At 42.0% G+C, this 18,397-nt stretch overlaps 1 long non-coding RNA gene across 1 annotated transcript in view; it reads right to left on the reverse strand.

Annotated features, from left to right (window-relative positions):
• LOC146382255 (uncharacterized) overlaps positions 1 to 18,397 on the reverse strand; it is a 114,673-nt gene that overhangs the window by 8,962 nt on the left and 87,314 nt on the right. The window contains exon 3 of the long non-coding RNA XR_014800634.1: positions 2,075 to 2,132. This is a non-coding gene — a long non-coding RNA (uncharacterized LOC146382255). The remainder of the gene's footprint in view (positions 1 to 2,074; positions 2,133 to 18,397) is intronic.

The following is an 18,397-nucleotide window of genomic DNA, read 5'->3' on the forward strand; positions in this document are numbered from 1 at the left end:
GAATAAAAAGTAACAACATGCTCCGTAACTCCAAAACCTACACAATGTATCGAATGTGCGACTGTGACGCTGATGCAGCTCGTTTTAGCGCCGCATAGCAAAGATGAAGAATATCTTTATGTGAGCGCTGGAATGTGATAACAGGAGGTTTTCCTCACAAATACAAAAGTCTAAGGCGCTTGGAAAGAAAAGCCAGACGCTTTTCTTTCCAAGCTCCTTAGACTACGATGACCTGGATGACTGAGAACCTTCACAGACACAAAAGCAACGAGGAAAAAAATCTAAAGTGTTTCAAAATAAATATACAGTTTTTTAAATTTTTTTAAGCATTTCTTATTTTTCATTTGCAATGAGCTTTTTTTCCATTAAATTCAAAATGAGTATAAAATAGATTTATAGATTTATGTATAAACACACTCTATAAATATTTTTACTTCAATCAATGAAATCTAAATACTTTTTACATATTATATTATTACCTTTTAATGAGAAAGCATCTAAAGAAATATCAGTAGTGTTAAAAGCAGCTGTACATAATGACACGTGGGATGGTTATGAATATTCTTTTTATTTGTGACGTTACGAATGGCAATAAGTCAGCACAGTCCATGTGAATCTCTGTCTGTGGAGGGACTAACGAAATAAACTTGTGCAGAGCAGTGCGCTGACTCCGCCCCTTTTCTTTCCATATAGTTTCAGGTTTGCTCAGCTGTGAGGAGAGCAGGCAGCTGCACAGCGCTAATCCTAACAGAACACAAGTGTTCTGTTTCTGTTGCTGAGCAGCAAACCATGTGTCAAAAGTGTCGAGTCACCTGTTTATATGTTTTGAACAGTAATGTTCTGTCATCTTGGTTTCTAATTAGTTTGTCTTTAGTCGGTGCAGATGACAGAAGCCACAGCTGAGGTTAGCGAGGGCATCTCCACCTGCTGCTTCCTCAGAGAGATGGTACTCGCAGATACCGATTAGCGCATACTCCTTCAATTTAAAAAGAATAAATAAATAAATGTATACAATAATATTTGTATTATGTATGTTATTATTTATTTATTCGATTGTTATTTTTTTTAATCACCAGAAAGTGAAAAAAGGGCTTAAAAAATGGTGAGACGACACGTTACCATGGCAATATAATTTTACAGTACACCTATGAGTACCTCACTGTTGATACAAGTGCATCTCACGTCTATCTTTTTGCTGAAAATACTTTTTTAAATTAGCAAATTAAAAAGCAAATCAGTCATTGTGTGAAAAATGACAGAGGTAGAGAAACCACCTAAAGCTAACATTTACAGGAATCCAAGCTTATGTGGTTTCGATGGCAGAGAAAGACACAGTAGTATCATATCATTGTGATACTGAAAATGACAGTAACAGGGTCAATAATAGATTCTCTGCTGACCTTTACCTGACTGAAAGCTGCTTCTCTTTCAGGGAATTGCACACTCGCAGCGCGTCTTACGATAGACGCAGCTCAGTTAATACCATCAAAATACACCCGACCAACACATTAGTCAATTAACTAATCAAAAGCGAAGGCAAAGTGCACGACTGCAGTGAGCGTAATCCCTGCTGCAAAGGCACAAATTAAGTTTCACGTCTATAGTGAGAGAGCGTTATGAATAAAAAGTTCCACTCCTCCCTCATATATCACTTTTTCAGAAACATCTCTGACAGAAGAAAACTACAAGCAAGAGCAGCAGAGATCTTTTCAAGCTCCTGCAGGAGACCAGCAAGACTGGTTTCAATCAAAACAAAGCTACAAGCCCAGCATTGCTATGATCTATTGTTAACAGAGACGGTGGCATCTGGGGATAGAAGGGCCGTCCGCCGAGACCATCTACGCAGTGAGAAAAAGACCTTTTCTTTTAAAAGCATCTCCAAAACATCAAGACGCAAACGTGCCGTCGGGCACACGATGACTGTTCGTACACAGCCAATGAGTCATTTAAAACTGAATCAGTCAGGCTTAGTTTTGCCCGAGCTCGAGCGAGCTGAAACGGAAAAAAGGGCACACAGATGAGTAGTTGCTCACAGAAATCAGCAGCTCATTGAAATAAGGTAGTTTCCTCTTACCTGCAGTCATCTCCCGAGGCTTCCCCCTGATATGTACCTCACTGGTAGGATCCCAGTCCTAGAGGATACGATAAGTATGCTCAATGACATGTCAGAGATCTCACATTTGTACACAGTATTGTGTGCAGGGATTATGCAGATTCTGAACAGTTTGACCAGATTGGAAATTCCTGTTACTAACAGTCATAAAATACACCGACGCACACTTTCCAGCGTCACGTTTAACAGAGTTATCGTTACAGTTTAACTGACTGTGATTTCTTCTGACAAAATCACAGCGCAGCATAAAACCGCTGTAAAGCGAGCACTCAGGGCGGGTTAATAGTCACTCTGCTACTCTTTTTTCCAGGCCTTATCACTCATCGCAATGCCTTGGATGAGAAAAGCGGATTATTCCACAAAGGAGCCAATTGACTTTATGCTAAGTCTCCTTCCTATCAGGTGTAATCTCCTGCTTTGCCCACAGAGATCATTTTATGCGCGTGATGCAGCGAAGCCCGAGGGCCTTTCACCACGGCGGGTCAGAGAGCTAGCTTCACTTCCGAAAGGTAATGCCCCACCCCTCCCTCCCGAGGTCCCGGAGGGCTTCATTTAATAGCCAGATGAGGTTGAATTCACCTGGAGGGGAAACCGCGAGGAGTGGGAGAGGATGATCGAAGCCAGTGAAACGTGAAGTTGTCACAACACATATTTTCTTTTTTCAAACAGAATGAACGCACTGGGAAAACAAAGCAGGTGAAAAGGAGCCAGGTTTCAATTAGATCCCTCAATCTTCTATTATCCAGTCCTGTCTCTGAAACCCGAGCTCCCAGCCGGGCACATCAGTTACTCACTTCCTGTTAAACAAATGTAAGACAACGACAGCAGGAAACTATTCAGCTGAACTCGACTCGACTGCCTCTTTTCTGTAACTCTGCTTAACCGATCTGATGGCATCTGATATTATTTATTAACCTTGTTGAATGACAAATCGTGCAGCTCTCGAGCAGAAGCTTTGAAAGTCTGTCATCATGTCACCGCGCTTTCTCCTCTGTGTTCTTCCCTATAGGTCCATGCCAGTGTGCGCTGAAAACGCTCTGCACCATGTCCTGAAATGACAGCAGCTGCTGGGACAGGCCACACTGAGAGCAACCGAATGCTTCAGTGTGGAAGGGGAATCTCCCACTCTGAACAATGCTCATTCACTCATTAGTTCTATTCAAACAGCCCTCGCAGGGCCTCTTTTCTGAAGGAGGAGATAAAAACAGCTGCATTTTATCAGGGTGTTAGAAAGTTACTCTTTTGTCCGCGTACCTATTTGTGCATGTGCGTGTCTTACACAATGCTAACAGTTCATCCAGGTGGTTGACAACAAAGACGCAAGTGGTGCAGGTAAAATCCCAGACCTATTCTGATTCTCTAATCTCTCTATTCTGACACACACTTTGATTTGTGAGTCAGTCCAAAGCCTGAGTAAACAGCCCATTGCGTAGCCACCCAAGTAAAGACCGAGAGCAACTTTCAGCCCACGTTTGTTCAGGGAGGTTCACCTATCTTTTCAACCTCAGGTTAATTGGAGGAACAAACTCAGTTGATTGGCAGACTTCAGTGTCTTCCCCAATCCCCTTTGTGAAACGGTTCATTCGGGACCCCGTTAGGAATTCAGCCTCTCTATTTGCCGTTCACTAGCATGACTAAACAGATGTTTCTGCACAGAGGTGAGGACGCAGAGAAGCGTAAATAAGTGAAAACACACAATTACAGTGCTGACAGAGATGATCCAGCTCATCAAAGATTGAATAAACATTAAGAGAACATAAGAGATTACAGAGGAGAAAGGAAAGACAAGAGAAGGAGAGAAAGGAGGCAGTTTGTAAGAGGTGCATTCAGGTAACAGGACAAAACCACAGATTCCTCTCCTGTTTTTCATGTTGAGACAGAAAGGGAAGCTTTGGCTCGGTTGGCTGTTTTTTGAATTTGATGAAGCATTATATTGTGCTCTATGTAGCAGAAACCTGTTTTATCTACTTTGTTCATCTTTTGACAAGACTTCTTGCAAAAGCACACGGATGGGAGGCACAGTGGTTAGCGCCATCGGCCAACAGTAAGTCTTGGGTTTCGATCCGCCGAACGGCCGAGGCCTTTGCATGTTCACCCGGTGCTCGCGTCGGTTTTCTCTGGGTACTCTGACTTCCTCAGTCAGAAGACGTGCATATTGTGATAGCTGCTGAATATAAATTGGCAGCGGGTGTGAATGGTTGTCAGTCGTGCTGGTGACAGACTGGTTACCCTGTGACAGCTGGTACAGGCTCCAGCCGAGCCACAGCCCTGAATTAGACAAGTGGTCCAGATGAGCTTAACAACAACAATAATATTAATTGTTAGTTGTTTACTCTAATGCAAGTGATGGAATAAATCTTTTTAAATCAATCCATCCATCCATTCCCCTCTGCTTATCCTTATCAGGGAGGCTGGAACCTATCCTAGCAACCATGAGTGGAGAGGCGGGGTCCACCCTGGACAGGTCACAGCCTGATGCAGGGCGAGCACAGAGACACAGCCCTGAGAGTCAAACTCAGGGCTGTGTCTCTGTGAGGCAACAGTGCTAATCACCGCGTCAACGGGCTGCCCTTTTTAAAATACATAAAGCAAAAAATAAAACCTTCCAGAAACTGTTTCAAGCCGGACTGTTACCAAACATTATCGTAACCAAAATTAGCAAAAAACTTTATTATTTGGTCCGGAAATTAGCCATAAGGAATTATTCATAATCATGAACATCAAGCTAATAATGTTATGATTGAGAAAATGCTTTTTCCAGGTTTTTATAGCTTCCCTCTGAAATACTTTTTTTTCTCCAAGTATAATAATAGTTGTTTTTGTGATAGCTACCACACTCTGAGTGCAAGAACTGCAAGCATGAATTTAGTATACGTCCCTATTATTACACAAGTGTGCAGGATCGACAGAACTGTGCAGACATGTAACATCTTCTTATATATGTGTGCGTCTGAAATAAATCCTCTTTGGCCAGGTCAGTTTATGCACACTTGCATCTTACGTATATAATTGTTCACTTAATTAATCCTGATATAGTCCAGCTGTGGTTCCAGTTAAGATTACATCAGGTCCATAGAACTAGGTAGAGAAGAACCTATCTATTCTTCAAGAATCAGCTAAATGTACCCGGTGCACACGTGGACCCCAACCAGTCGCAGCAGATGGCCCCGCCCCTCCCTGAGCCTGGTTCTGCTGGAGGTTTCTTCCTGTTAAAAGAGAGTTTTTCCTTCCCACTGTCACCAAGTGCTTGCTCATAGGGGCTTGTCTGCTTCTTGGGGATGTCTCCCTGTTATTGTTTGGTTTTCACCTTATAATATAAAAGTGTCTTGAGGCAGCTGTTGTTATATGATGTGACATAAATAAAGTGAATTGAATGGAAGTCATATGTAAAACTGTTGCTCACGCAGGAGGAGATGTTGTGCACAGAGCTAACTCTGGTTGCTTTCCTTATAAGTCTCAGCAGAGACGCCTCACTCTGCCTAAAATAATCAGGTGGAGGCAGAAAAGTTGTTCCTAAGAAAATCTGCCACAGTCAAAGTTTGGCCTGTGGCAGATTGGCGCCCTGTCAGTCAAAGTTAGTTACACAAACTTAATCTAAGCCCCAGGTTTTATTTGAGTGCACAAGATAGAAAACAGTGTTTTCAAAACACGGCTTTATGGGTACTATGATGAAAACACAGTGTGAGACAGGTGAAATGGATGAGACTCAACAGTAACAATCAACCCCCTCGCCCAGTGTGTACTATAAGGCTTCCTCCTGTATCTCTCCACTATGCAAATGTTTTCCTTTGTTATTGGTACTGTCACACACCAACCGCTGCAACATCGGCCACGGGCAGGTAGAGGTGATGGCACAAACTCAAGGGCATCAGCCAGGAGACCCTGTTCTTTATGTTTTGTTTTTCAGTTGCTTTTGAACTTTCACTTTCACTGACTGCTTCAATTTAACTATTAATGAGGTAAAATATCACGGTTTGGGTTCCAAAATATGCACCTGCTCGCTGAAAAATGTTGAGCTGTAATACATTATTGAGTGATGACAAAGCAGGCCTTGTGCATAAATAAGCCGATGCCTCGTGGATCAGAGTGGGATCATCTAATCTGAGGTTTGGGTTACTTAGTTTGTTGCTTTCAGCTGTTCATAGAAGTCTTTCTTCTGCGTTTATAGAAACTTTTAAAAAGTGTTTCACACATTTACACATATGAAAGTATTTTTAAGAAATTAACACAACAAAGATTTGTGATGGATTTGCCAAATGCATTTCTTCAGAGTTCTTAATCTGTTTTATACATAAAACCCGATGTGTTATTGAACAGGAAATGAGAGCGTCACCAGCCTTCAGTTAATCAAAAGAGAGGGAGAGAGGATTAGAAACACTGGAGTCAATTTCCAATTTTCAATCTTAATGAACGCACCCCAGGAGACATGACAAACACATGACTGTGACATGTCCAAATAACCTAAATGACATGAAAGAAGTCATCTCCATTAAAGACCTGCACAGAGAAATGTACACATACTCAAAGATCCTTATAAAAATGCACGTGGGCACACACACATGTATCCCCACACACACATGGATATGACCAACAGTGGTGAACAGCTGCATGCTTGGTCTGGAGTGAGACCAGCCACCTCTTGGCCACAAAGGGCTGCTTGTGCCCTCAGCTTGCTAGAAACATAAAACACAAGAGATAAGACCAGACACTGTTTGCCAGAACCAGCGGACCTCCCCAAACAGGAACTGCAAGTGCAAGTGTTTAATGCACACACACAGACACACACAGAGGACAGCGTACACATGCAAGTACACCGCATGCTCAATCACACTATAAAGATGACTTGCTTATTTGTTAAAGACCACCTCTGCTAACCTACTAGCACACATTGCTAAGATCATCTGATCACCTAACAGTACCAAACAGCATCAAAGCATCAATAAGCACATTACACGTCCCAAACGTGACAGGTGATTTAAAGTCTTGTTTTATTTGCAGCTTCAGTTACCTGCTGAGCCTGTTTGGAATATTTTTGCTGATTGTTAATAACGTTACGCATCCCTGAGGTGGTTTAAGAGATGTTTCATTATCGTTCTCGTTAAAGAAAAAACAGCTGTGTCTTTTATAATGCGTTTCTTTTTCTCAGTTCACTATATTTACTAAAAATGAAGGTCAAACTATGAACATATTCCACATTCTTTAGAAAAAAAGAATTCATAATAAATTAGGAAATAAAGCACATCTCTACTCAACACAATAAACACCGCGGTTTAGTTGCTCGGGCATCGGAATCAAAAATAAAAGAGTGAGCTGGCTTTTTGACTTTGTTAGATATTAGCATACATTAGCATGTGTGTTGTAACTACCAGCTGTGGTTGTGTAATAGTCACACAAGCTCACAGTTCTGTAAAACGCACTGATAAACAAGCATCGAAATAAACTGTAAGATGATTTTCGCATAAAGTTAATAAAGGTTGTATAATATCAGCCATTATATTTTAAAATAGAGCAAAGGTACAAACTCGTGCTCTGTAAAAAGTCGTCTGAATATAAAAGATTGTTGTGTCCATTGTGATATCAGCCACTTATTTTTAAGTGTTTTTGCAAGATAACCACACACCAGCTGTCAAACCATTACATAAAAAAATGCTGCTGACTATGGTTACAATTATGTTAGAATGTATCCAGCAGTTGTTTTTCTAAAAGCAGGTTATTATGTCTGCTGTTAAATTAGACATTTTAACCTGACTTTCTTTAAGAAGACACAGGGAAAAAAAACTTATATACACACAAAATTGCTAAATGCTTTTATGTTTCGGGCCCTGAGATTGCTGCTTGACTTGGATCTGTTGTGTCTGAAATTGTGGCAAATGTGAAGTCACAGAAACCTACTTTTACGATCAAGCTCTATAATCTGTTCTATTCTATGCTGCTCTCTTTCTGCTGAGTCATGATTTGTTCAGCCACCACTTGCACACGGACACAGGGCCACACACACCATGACACAGTAGAGTCTGTGTGGCTTGGATCAAGGTCCACTCACATAGGGGGAGGAGGGAAAAACCCCTAAACGTGACTGATGTCTTTGTCCTTATCACAGCCCTTCTTCTTCTTCTCCCCTCTCTCTATCTGTCCATCCATCATTAGGCCCGTCTCCCCCTCTCTGTCACTTCCCCGTCACTGTCCGTCTGTTATCGCCACTACCGTTTACCACTCACGTATTTGTGTGCTGCCTGAATTACTGCTATCTTGTTTCTCTTTCTGTTATGCAAAACGTTTTTCATGTGAAATGTGAGGAAAAAAATGCATCAATTCAACTTGTAGGAGTTCCTTCTAAGTCAGGGGTGGGCAACTCCAGGCCTCGAGGGCCGGTGTCCCTGCAGCTTTTAGATGTGTCCTTGAACCAACACAGCTGATTTAAATGGCTAAATTAGCTCCTGCAGTTCTCCAGCGGCCTGGTAACAAACTAATCATGTGATTCAGGTGTGTTGACCCAAGGTGAGATCTAAAACCCGCAGGACACCGGCCCTCGAGGCCTGGAATTGTCCACCCCTGTTCTAAGTGCATGAATGAGCTTGATGACCTTTTGGCATCTGAAATATTTGTGTCCGTTGCATCAACAGTACAGCGTTATAAAGCCAGATGTCTGAAGAAGATGTGATGGGAGAGATGTGGACGCCAGGTGGTTTCATCAACTGTCCAAAGCGACCGGTGGGCATGCTCCTATGGCTCCATCAGCCACAGATCTGTTACTCAGGCAACATTATTTAAATCTAAACTATGCAAAAGAAAAAATTCAAACACACACACACACACACACAAAAACAAATAAACAAACAAAACCATCCCTTTAAACAAAATGCTTCATTATATGGTTGAGAATGACGCCTGGGGGGATTTTACAGAAAGGTGGAAGCTTTAACATCTGTGTACGCAAATAAGAGCGAGAGAGCGCCGCGGCGTCTGAAACACCTGGGGCTCGGTCCCTTTTGGGAACAAGCTCAGTGCTCATTCCACAAAATAAGCCTATCATAGAGAACCTCACTGATATAAAGGGCAGAGCGATATGAATGGTCACACATGCTTGCAGATACAGTCATGCATGCACATAAAAATGACTGTATTTGTTCTCATAATGCAATCTGAAGCTAGTGTCCAACAGAGTCGTTTCATCTATCAGCTCACTTTATCGTCATTCATTTGAAGTCATTTCAGAATAAAAGCTCTAAGACGTTGCATTGTGATAAAAGTTTATTTTATCACCAAGCCGTGGTTTTTGAATGACTGAGCCAAACACGCAACAACATTCACAAATATTGAGATATTTTTACTCCACTGAATGCACTGACTGAGTGAGACGGACAGTGTCGCAATGTTGAAATGGCCAGAGGTTTGTTCACACGGTACCTTTAGTTTCAATTTTCAATCATTCATGAATGTGAAGGAAACTTTGGACTCGGTTAACTTTAAAAGCGAAAGTTCAGAGACAGACCAAAATGGTCACAACCAGCAAATGGGACAGGGAGTGGTGCATTTATTAATTTAGTTTTAGGCGGCAATGCATAAAACATTCAGAGACTCCTTAGTATGGAACTGCAGCTTGTTTTTATTCCTTTTCACTTTGGCCTTTATGTGCTGCTTGGTCGGGTTAAGGTCGGTCACTTACATTTAGGAAAAAAATGTCCTTTGGTTTAAAATACGCCACTTCACACGCACGCTTACTAAAAATGATGTCAGTCTGTTTGAGGCAGATGGACGTCACGTGCATATCAGTGAGACACTAGCAAACAAACAAAACACTTTTGATGTTCTAGGAATGAAAACAGGCTGGATAATCAAATGTTAAACACTTAAGGAACTTTAAGAGAATTTTTTAACAAATCTGCCTTTCTTTCATTCCAGGCTGGCACAGAATTTGGGTCTAACATGAATTAACAGATCAGGGGTGGAGAACTCCAGGCTTCGAGGGCCAGTGTCCTGCAGGGTTTAGATCTCACCCTGGGTCAACACACCTGAATCAAATGATTAGTTCATTACCAGGCCTCTGGAGAACTTTAGCCATTTAAATCTGCTGTGTTGGATCAAGGACACATCTAAAACCTGCAGGCCACCAGCCCTCGAGGCCTGGAGTTGCCCACCCCTGCAATAGATGGTGTATTTTCTTTAAATAGCCATAGCCCAAACTATTACTAAAATCAGACCATAAGTAAAAGACAACAGCGTATCATATCTTTTCTTTGTCTGCGCAAAATATACAGAGCTACATGTATGAAAACACTCCCTGGCTTTCATTTCTTTAGGTACAGCTTGCTGGTAACGGATTAGAACCTATTTTGCCTTCAGACCTGCTTTAGGTCTTCATGCCGTAGATTCAAGAAGTGGCAGATTCCTCAGAGGTTTTGATCCATGTTGGCATGGCAGTATCACACAACTGCTGCACATGCGTGATGCAAACTCTCCTGTTCTACCACATGAAATGCAAACTGAGATCTGATGACTGTGGAGGCTGTTTGAGTACAGTACACTCATTGTCAAAAAATGCTATCCTCCTTGAAGCAGGCATTTAAACAATCTGGTCTTTAACTAATGACGTAACTACTCTGCATTTATTAAGGCTGTTGTGTTTTTAACATGTTTTAATGTTTTGTATCTTGTTCTATTTAATCTGAACAAGCCCCTAAAACAGTCAGTGATCACTGTCAGCCTCTCACTTTTTATTGCCACTGTTCATTTTAAAGCTCAGTGTTTAAACCCTTCCGCTGTAACTGCAGCCCAGCCCATGCAGCAGTATATTAATGACTAACCTCGTATTGTGGATGGATTATCTCAGTTGTTCTCCTGACTGAAGTTTGGTCCGTTTACAGCAGCGGTCCCCAACCCCCGGGCCTCGGACCGGTACCAGTCCGTGAGTCGTTTGGTACCGGGCCGCGAGAGTTGAGGCTCAGGTGTGAAATGTATGGTTTTCAGGGTTTTTATCGGTTTTCAGCGTTATTTTGTTATCGTTTTTATCGTTTACTCTGTTTTCCTTGGTCTTTTCACGTGTGTTATGAATAAATTATATTTTTTTCGGTACCAGTAGGCTACTAGTTTTATTTTGTTGTATTTATCCGCGACACCTTAAAGGCCGGTCCATGAAAATATTGTCGGGCATAAACCGGTCCGTGGCGCAAAAAAGGTTGGGGACCGCTGGTTTACAGCATCCTGCCATACGATTGCATTTGTTTAACCATCGGGAACCCTCACGTTAACTTTTATTGAGTGGAAAAAAGTTAGTGTTCATCCTCCAGCTTCACTGTGTTTATGCTAACATAGCTGTGTCGCTAGCGATCACGTAACACATTATATAGCAGCTAGCCCAACTTCAGTAACCCTACAAACGTCACTGCTGTTTAGTTTTCTGTCTTCATTTATGTTGGAAGTGACAGCAGAGCTGTACGTTTGGATTTTTCAGAAATCTCTCAGTCAGAACATGCTATATCATGTTTAGGTGGAAGCTAGCAAGCTAACTTCCTGCTAACTTCTAACTCTGTTAAATTTCATAAATTGTGTTTTCATGGATGCCTGGATGTTAAACTTAATTGTTACACCTGGTAAAGCAGCAACGCTGATCATTTTATTGCAGATGAAAGAATTTAGACAGTTTGTAACTCTCAGTGATGCTGCAGTGTTCGTTTGACTTTGGGATCTGCAGCGGAGTTTGGACCTGGAAACGGCTAATGTCAGACTTAAAGAGCAGATGCTCATTTGCCTGCAGTGAAGACAAAGAGACATAGATTGTCTTTTGTACCTAGTGCTATTATTATGGTTAATAACACTAAACCATAAGGGTTGTTGCCATTGCACATTGCACTTTTTGGATGATAAATTTAGTTTTTTGTCATCTGGGCTTATTTGTTATTTGTTGTGTTTGTTTGTTTTTATATCTCTGTATGGACATACTGCAAATCAATTTCCCATTGGGGACAATAAATTTACCATTGAACCACTGAACCATTGGTACTAAGGGGCCCAAAGAGTATTAAGAAAATATCCCCACATTATTACACCAACATGCTGAGCCATTGATAAAAGGCAGAGTGGAATAGCCTTCATGCTATTTGCACCACATTCTAAACCTGCGATCTGAATGCTGCAGGCAATGTTTCTGCAGTATTCTGCTGTCCAGTTTTGGTCAGCCTGTGCAGATTCTAGCCTCAGTTTCCTGTTCTTAGCTGGTAGTAGTGGTACCAATATGATCATTTGTTGCTGCAGCCTGCTTCAAGATTTGATATGTTGTGCATTCAGAGACAGCCCGTTCTCATTCCCGAGGCGTAACATACTGACGATTTGTCACGTCCCGCAGCGTTCCTGAGGAATGCGAAAGGCGACCTTCGGTGTTCTTATGCTACGCGGTGGGTTATGGATGAAATCCAGTAGAATGACGCTCCCGCAGTAATACACGTTACAGCCATGTATTGCAGCCCTAACCATAACCTTATCCCTGACCTTAACCAGCACTTTAATGACATTAGTGCTTTCCAAAGCGATTTAAGTAAAACGAACGTACATGTGTAGATTCATTCCAAACCGCTCTCGTGTTTACTCATTTTTCTAATCTCGTAATATAGGGACGTGTTGGGTGCCCGGAAGCGTAATATATCGACGATTTGCCACCTAGCGTAAAATGTTACGCTTTGGGAGTGAGAATGTGTTGTCACAGATGGTCTTGTGCATATTTTGATTGTAAAAAGTGCTTGTTTGCTCTCCTGTCGAGCAACCTGGACATCAACAAGGCATTTCTGCCCAGAGAGCTGCCACACACTGGACATTTGGTCTTTTTTGGACCGTTTCTGTAATCCTTAAAGATGGCTGTGCAAGAAAATCCCAGTAGATTAACAGTTTCTCAACTACTCAGACCAACCTGCTGGCATCAACAGCCACGCCGCATGTGTACCTAATGAAGAGGGCAGCGAGTTTTTACCATAAAATATATAGAAATATTAGCCTCGTGTTATTTACTTTATTTCCATTTAACATACAAATCTGAATAATTTCAGCATAGGAACGCTTTTTTCTGTAAAAATAAAGAAATATTTATATTGAAGACTTATGTTGTCTGGACACTCCTACAGTAGTCACGCCCACGTTAGAGTGAACGGTAGGTAAGCATGTCAAAACAAGGTCACAGACTAATGAAGAATGACAGAATTACTTATTTTTAAATATAATTAATTATGTGTAGCTTTAATTATTGCTCCAACATACTGTTTCCATAGTTTATGATGAAATAACCCACTGAGAAACTCTGGCACGCAGCACAAACATTCTCCAAGTGTTTCAGTGACTACAGCTAATTCCTGCATCACCGCCTGTGCCTCGAAACACTCCACCACTGTTTTCTATTTTGGATTGAGACATTTATCTCTTTTTTCTCTTCATTTAGCCACTTGAAAAAGGTCCTGTGATTGAGCTGAAGACCTCTCTTTCATTCCCAGAGGGATTTGACTAAACTTTAACTGTTGTTGGGCAAAATAACTCCACATGACAAGAGGGGGACTGATTCCCATGTGATTGGTTGATAATTGCCTTGTTTGGAATGATGGAAACATTCTTTGAAATCTGTGTTGCCACCGTTCATGGGCAATTTAACGTACCTGTAAGAGGAAAACTGCTATCACTGATTAACAGAAGCCAATATGTTAGAAGACTAACTTCCTTTGGTGAACCCTGATCCAGAAACACTATACTAACAGCCTGTCTAGAGGTGGGTTACTCTCTCCATTCAAACTGGAAGCTGGTGAGAAAGAGAGACACAGTAACTCTGGAACCGAAGTGAAAGTTTGCACAAGTTAACAGTGATAGGGCTGATTTAAAAAGAAAAGATAAAACACTGCCATTTCATTGCTTTCAGTTCACAGTTTGACTTGGGTTAACTGCCATTGCTGTGACTCATAAATCAAAAGGGTGGGTCCGTTATGATACAGTAAGTATGCTCCACAGCTAACTGCTTTTTAAACTCTGTCAAACGGAATTGGGCACAATTAACACAACGTTGATGGCCGCTGATCTGCAGCAAACAGGATGGTTCTTTGAGTATGAGAAGGATGTGAAACAGAAGGTATTGTGAGGTGTGGCAAAGAGCAGCCTGCAGGTTTGGAACAGCTGAGGGCTCTTGCTCTGACTCAGCATGCTGACACGCTGCATTTTTGTTGTATGGTGAGGTGATTCTCCTCAAATCAGTTTTCCTCAACACCGATAAAGCATTCTGGTTTCCCATTCTTAAAAAAAAAAAAGGCATTCATTGAAAACTATTTGTTAAACAGAATCGGAAGCGAGAGAAAATAAACAATAAAAAAGTAATAAGATACTATTTTTGGGTGTCACGTAACTCCAAACAGGCTTACACTGCAGCGTACAGCAATAAGAGCCTGTTGATTATTGTGATCTGTTTGAACGAACTATGACTCGTCTTACTTGCCCTGCATACAAATGTGCAAACTCTATATCCTGCCTGCTTCTACAACTCTCAGAAACAGCAGGCTCTAAGTGAGGCGCTTCCTTTTCTGCCTTTCGGCAACTGCAGCCAGCCGGCAACGAGCGCCCTCTATGAATAGCTGCTGAATGCAAAACTGAAACTACAAGCGCAGGCAGCTGGACAGGGACAAGTGCAGCATGACCCCCAGGAGCACTCGTGGCAGAGACAGCGGTGCAGCCCCCCGGAAACAGCTGCTATGCTATCAGTCACCCTCCACACAGTGACACACAGATACTTTTTATGGCTTCAGAATGCATAAAGCGGCATTAAATGATGTGCACGTAACACTATCCAAACTACAAATTCATGCCTGCTTTTCATTTAAATTATGGATTGTGTTATCTAACACACTTCCTGCACTCACACATTTGTTTAGCTTCTTTGTGTGTGTGTGTGTGTGTGTGTGTGTGTGTGTGTGTGTGTGTGTGTGTTGACAGCGTGCCAGCTGTAAACAAGTTAACCACAACATCAACCAGGCAAGAAAACAACAGCATAAAGCAAAGTCCATGATGTGTTAATACTCATGGTGGATGAGGTTTAGACCAAGTCAAGGTGTTAAAGTGAGAACAACCCAACTCAAAACAGGAAAAGAACCATACACATTTATTTATGCACATTCTGAGATGAAGGAAAACCCTTAAAAATATCTACAGTAATGAAGAACCTGGGCCAAAACAGAAAGCGTACAATTTCCCTCATATGGGAACAGCAAGCAGCGTAACTTGGAAAACGCATATTTTCCATATAAAGCATTCTGGTAAACATCCTGTCACTTCAGTTCTAGCTTTGGTTTCTTTCACCTGTTCTTCCAAAATATTGTGCATACTTTCATATCCTGGTTATTGTCTCATCACTCCTTGTGTTTTCACTTTCTGGGCATTTAAGGCCAAAACCTCAATCTTAGAAATTAAAGGGCCTTCTTCTGTTTACATACGCTGAATACTACGAAAAAAACGAACAAACCCAAGGTCAAAGGGCACGGCAGCGAGTTTACGTGGAGGCTAATACATTAACAAGGTATGTGGGGAAATTTATAACTGCGTGAAATTGCTCAAAATGAAACCCAATAGTCATTCATTCAAAATTGTTTATGCATGATGGACCCTGAGATGTGATAAGGGAATTTATGAGATGATATTTCTTGAGGACTGATAGCAGAGCTCAGTTAGAAAAGGAAACTGAAAAGAGCAATCGACAATTCAAAGGTGTGTTTAGTAACATTTTCAGAGAGACATTTTTACGATCAGCTTGTAACTCCTACTGTAAAACACTCCACCTTCGCCAATGTTAACGATGACTCATGTTTCGCAGGACAAAAGAAAAAGAAAACATGATTCTGTGTTTAACAATTAAAGCCAGAGTTGATAGAGACCACAGTCATTTAATCTTATCAGATGAGAGGGGGCGGCTGCTGTTGTTTCCGCTGGCACGCCTTCGCATCGGTGTTTGCTTTTATACGACCATTCCATATCACCACGGCAGGGAAAGGTGGAAACTTATCAGTGTGAACAAAGTGCTTAGAGACGGCGATGGAAATACTCCAGCATGATGCATGAACTCTGCATTCAAAGCATTTAAAACACAGACTAAGCCATCAGTCGTATGAAATTACCTGAAGCTTACTCATCAGGGGACATGGATGCTATGGATAACATGCCTGGTCCTGGTGTTTCTTTACTTCAGGACTCCTGGAAATGTAGCGTCTTAAAAAGACCACAGTTAATTTCACAATTTCCAGATTCCCAGAGCCCAGCGTTTACATCCATCTTCACGACCAGCTGTGTTGATTGTACCCACAGCGTGCACAATCTCAGTAAACACCTGCACGTACGCGCATTCATGGGACCACTTCGATAAACCAGTGTAAAAATAATACGTGCGACCAAAGCGCAGCACCACCAGCCAGGATATCGAACCGTTGAGTCTGCACATGCTCAAACATGACAGCGCATGCATTCACAGTTCTCACAGCTGATGTAGAAACTAAGAATCCACACTGACACAAAATGACATTTACATATTTCCTCATGCTTTCAGTTAAATGCTCCTTGTTGTGAAAAAAGTTTAAAGACTCAGCTTAACTCCCGTCACCCCTCCCTCCTGTCTTTCCCTTCCTAAGTCTTTCTTCACCCCGGTGTGGCCTCACAGGGCCACACCTCACTTCCTGGCTACTGATTACAGCGTCAGACTCACAAAAGGCAAAAAACAAGCGGCCGGTGTCTGTACCAGGTACCATCTGGGTCTGGTTACCCAGAAGAGAACGATGATGGTGGGGTGGAATGTGTTCCCTTCTTAAACTAAGGGGGCTACAATAACCCACTACAACGGTCACGCTTTAACACAATGTGAACCTTCTTTATATTCAAGCAATGCCTGGAAGATTTTCATTCTGGCTGTTTGTTTGCACTGCATACTACTTAAGCAAAAATGTCATAAAACACCACCTTCGCTGCTTGATGCATCTGAGAAAAACTTTAAGAATAGAAGTAAAAGAAAAATGTGCAAGTTTCTGTACAGCTCCAGCTATACTACAGGAAGTGCTCAGTACAAAGAATTATGCATAAACATGTTTAAAAAGTTTAAAAAAAGTTAAAGTTCAAAGAAGAAAATCAATTAAGAAAGAAAAAAGAAAAACTCTTTCCAGTGTTTGAGTCCCATTTCTGTGCGAGACACGATAGAGCCTGTGTATTTCACTCAAACATACGTACAACTTTATTTACTGACAAGGAGGCGCATGACACATGGAGACTGCTCAGCTAACAGCAGTGGAGGTGTATTCCTAAAGGGTTCACAAAAGTTTGGAAAACAAACAAAAGACAACAAGACACAGAAATAAGAAAAAAATAATGTGTTGATGCATCTCAATCATCCAGGAAAGTAAATCTCCAGAAGTTGATTCTGTTCATCTGGACGTAGCGTTTTGTGGGAGAAACGTTTCGTCATCATCAGGTGACGTCTTCAGTCTCAGCTGACTGCAGGTTTCAATCTTATAAACAGTACATTTGCATAATGACTGAAACCAGCCCACTGGAGGGACAATGGGCTGGGAGGTCAGTTCCTTCATCTTAATTATGCAAATTCTCATGACCACTGATCAACAACCACTGACCAAAGCCCACTGATCAATAACCATGAGTCCCATTCACAGAGAGTTGGGGAATGGCTGCAATCACAGCATGTAAGATGGTGACAGATGGACCCTTAGGCCCCTCCTCGATTCAGAGATGGTCTTTCCCTTTTCACGTAAATGGCCTCCTTGACTCCGCCCTCAAACCAGCGTTCCTCCCTGTCCAGGATGTTACATCCTCATCATTGAAGGAGTGTCCACTGGCCTGTAGGTGTGAATAGACTGCAGAGTCCTGGCCTGACGAGGTGGCTCTTCTGTGTTGTGCCATCCGCTTCGCCAGAGGTTGTTTGGTTTCCCCGATGTATGAATCCTGCCAATCCTCCTGCACTTAACAGCGTACACTATGTTACTCTGTTTGTGTCGGGGGACCCGATCCTTGGGGTGGACCCAATTTGTGGCGCAGCGTGTTTTGGGGTTTAAAAGCCACAGAAACCTGGTGTTTAGGAAAAATGCGTCTCAGCTGCTCCGATACTCCTGACACGTACGGGATCACTACAGGTTTTCACTTGGGCAGCGGTTGTCCTTCTCTCCTGGATCAGCTGGAGCTTTCTTTAGGTGCCTTCCCAGCTTTGTGGGGATAACCACATTTACTCAGGGCCTTCTTGATGTTCTTCTGCCTCCCTGGCTGCTGTGTCAGTGGGGA

The sequence above is a fragment of the Perissodus microlepis genome, chromosome 7 (genome assembly GCF_051167445.1).
Source record: "Perissodus microlepis isolate ML-2025 ecotype Zambia chromosome 7, ASM5116744v1, whole genome shotgun sequence".
Lineage (NCBI taxonomy): Eukaryota > Metazoa > Chordata > Actinopteri > Cichliformes > Cichlidae > Perissodus > Perissodus microlepis.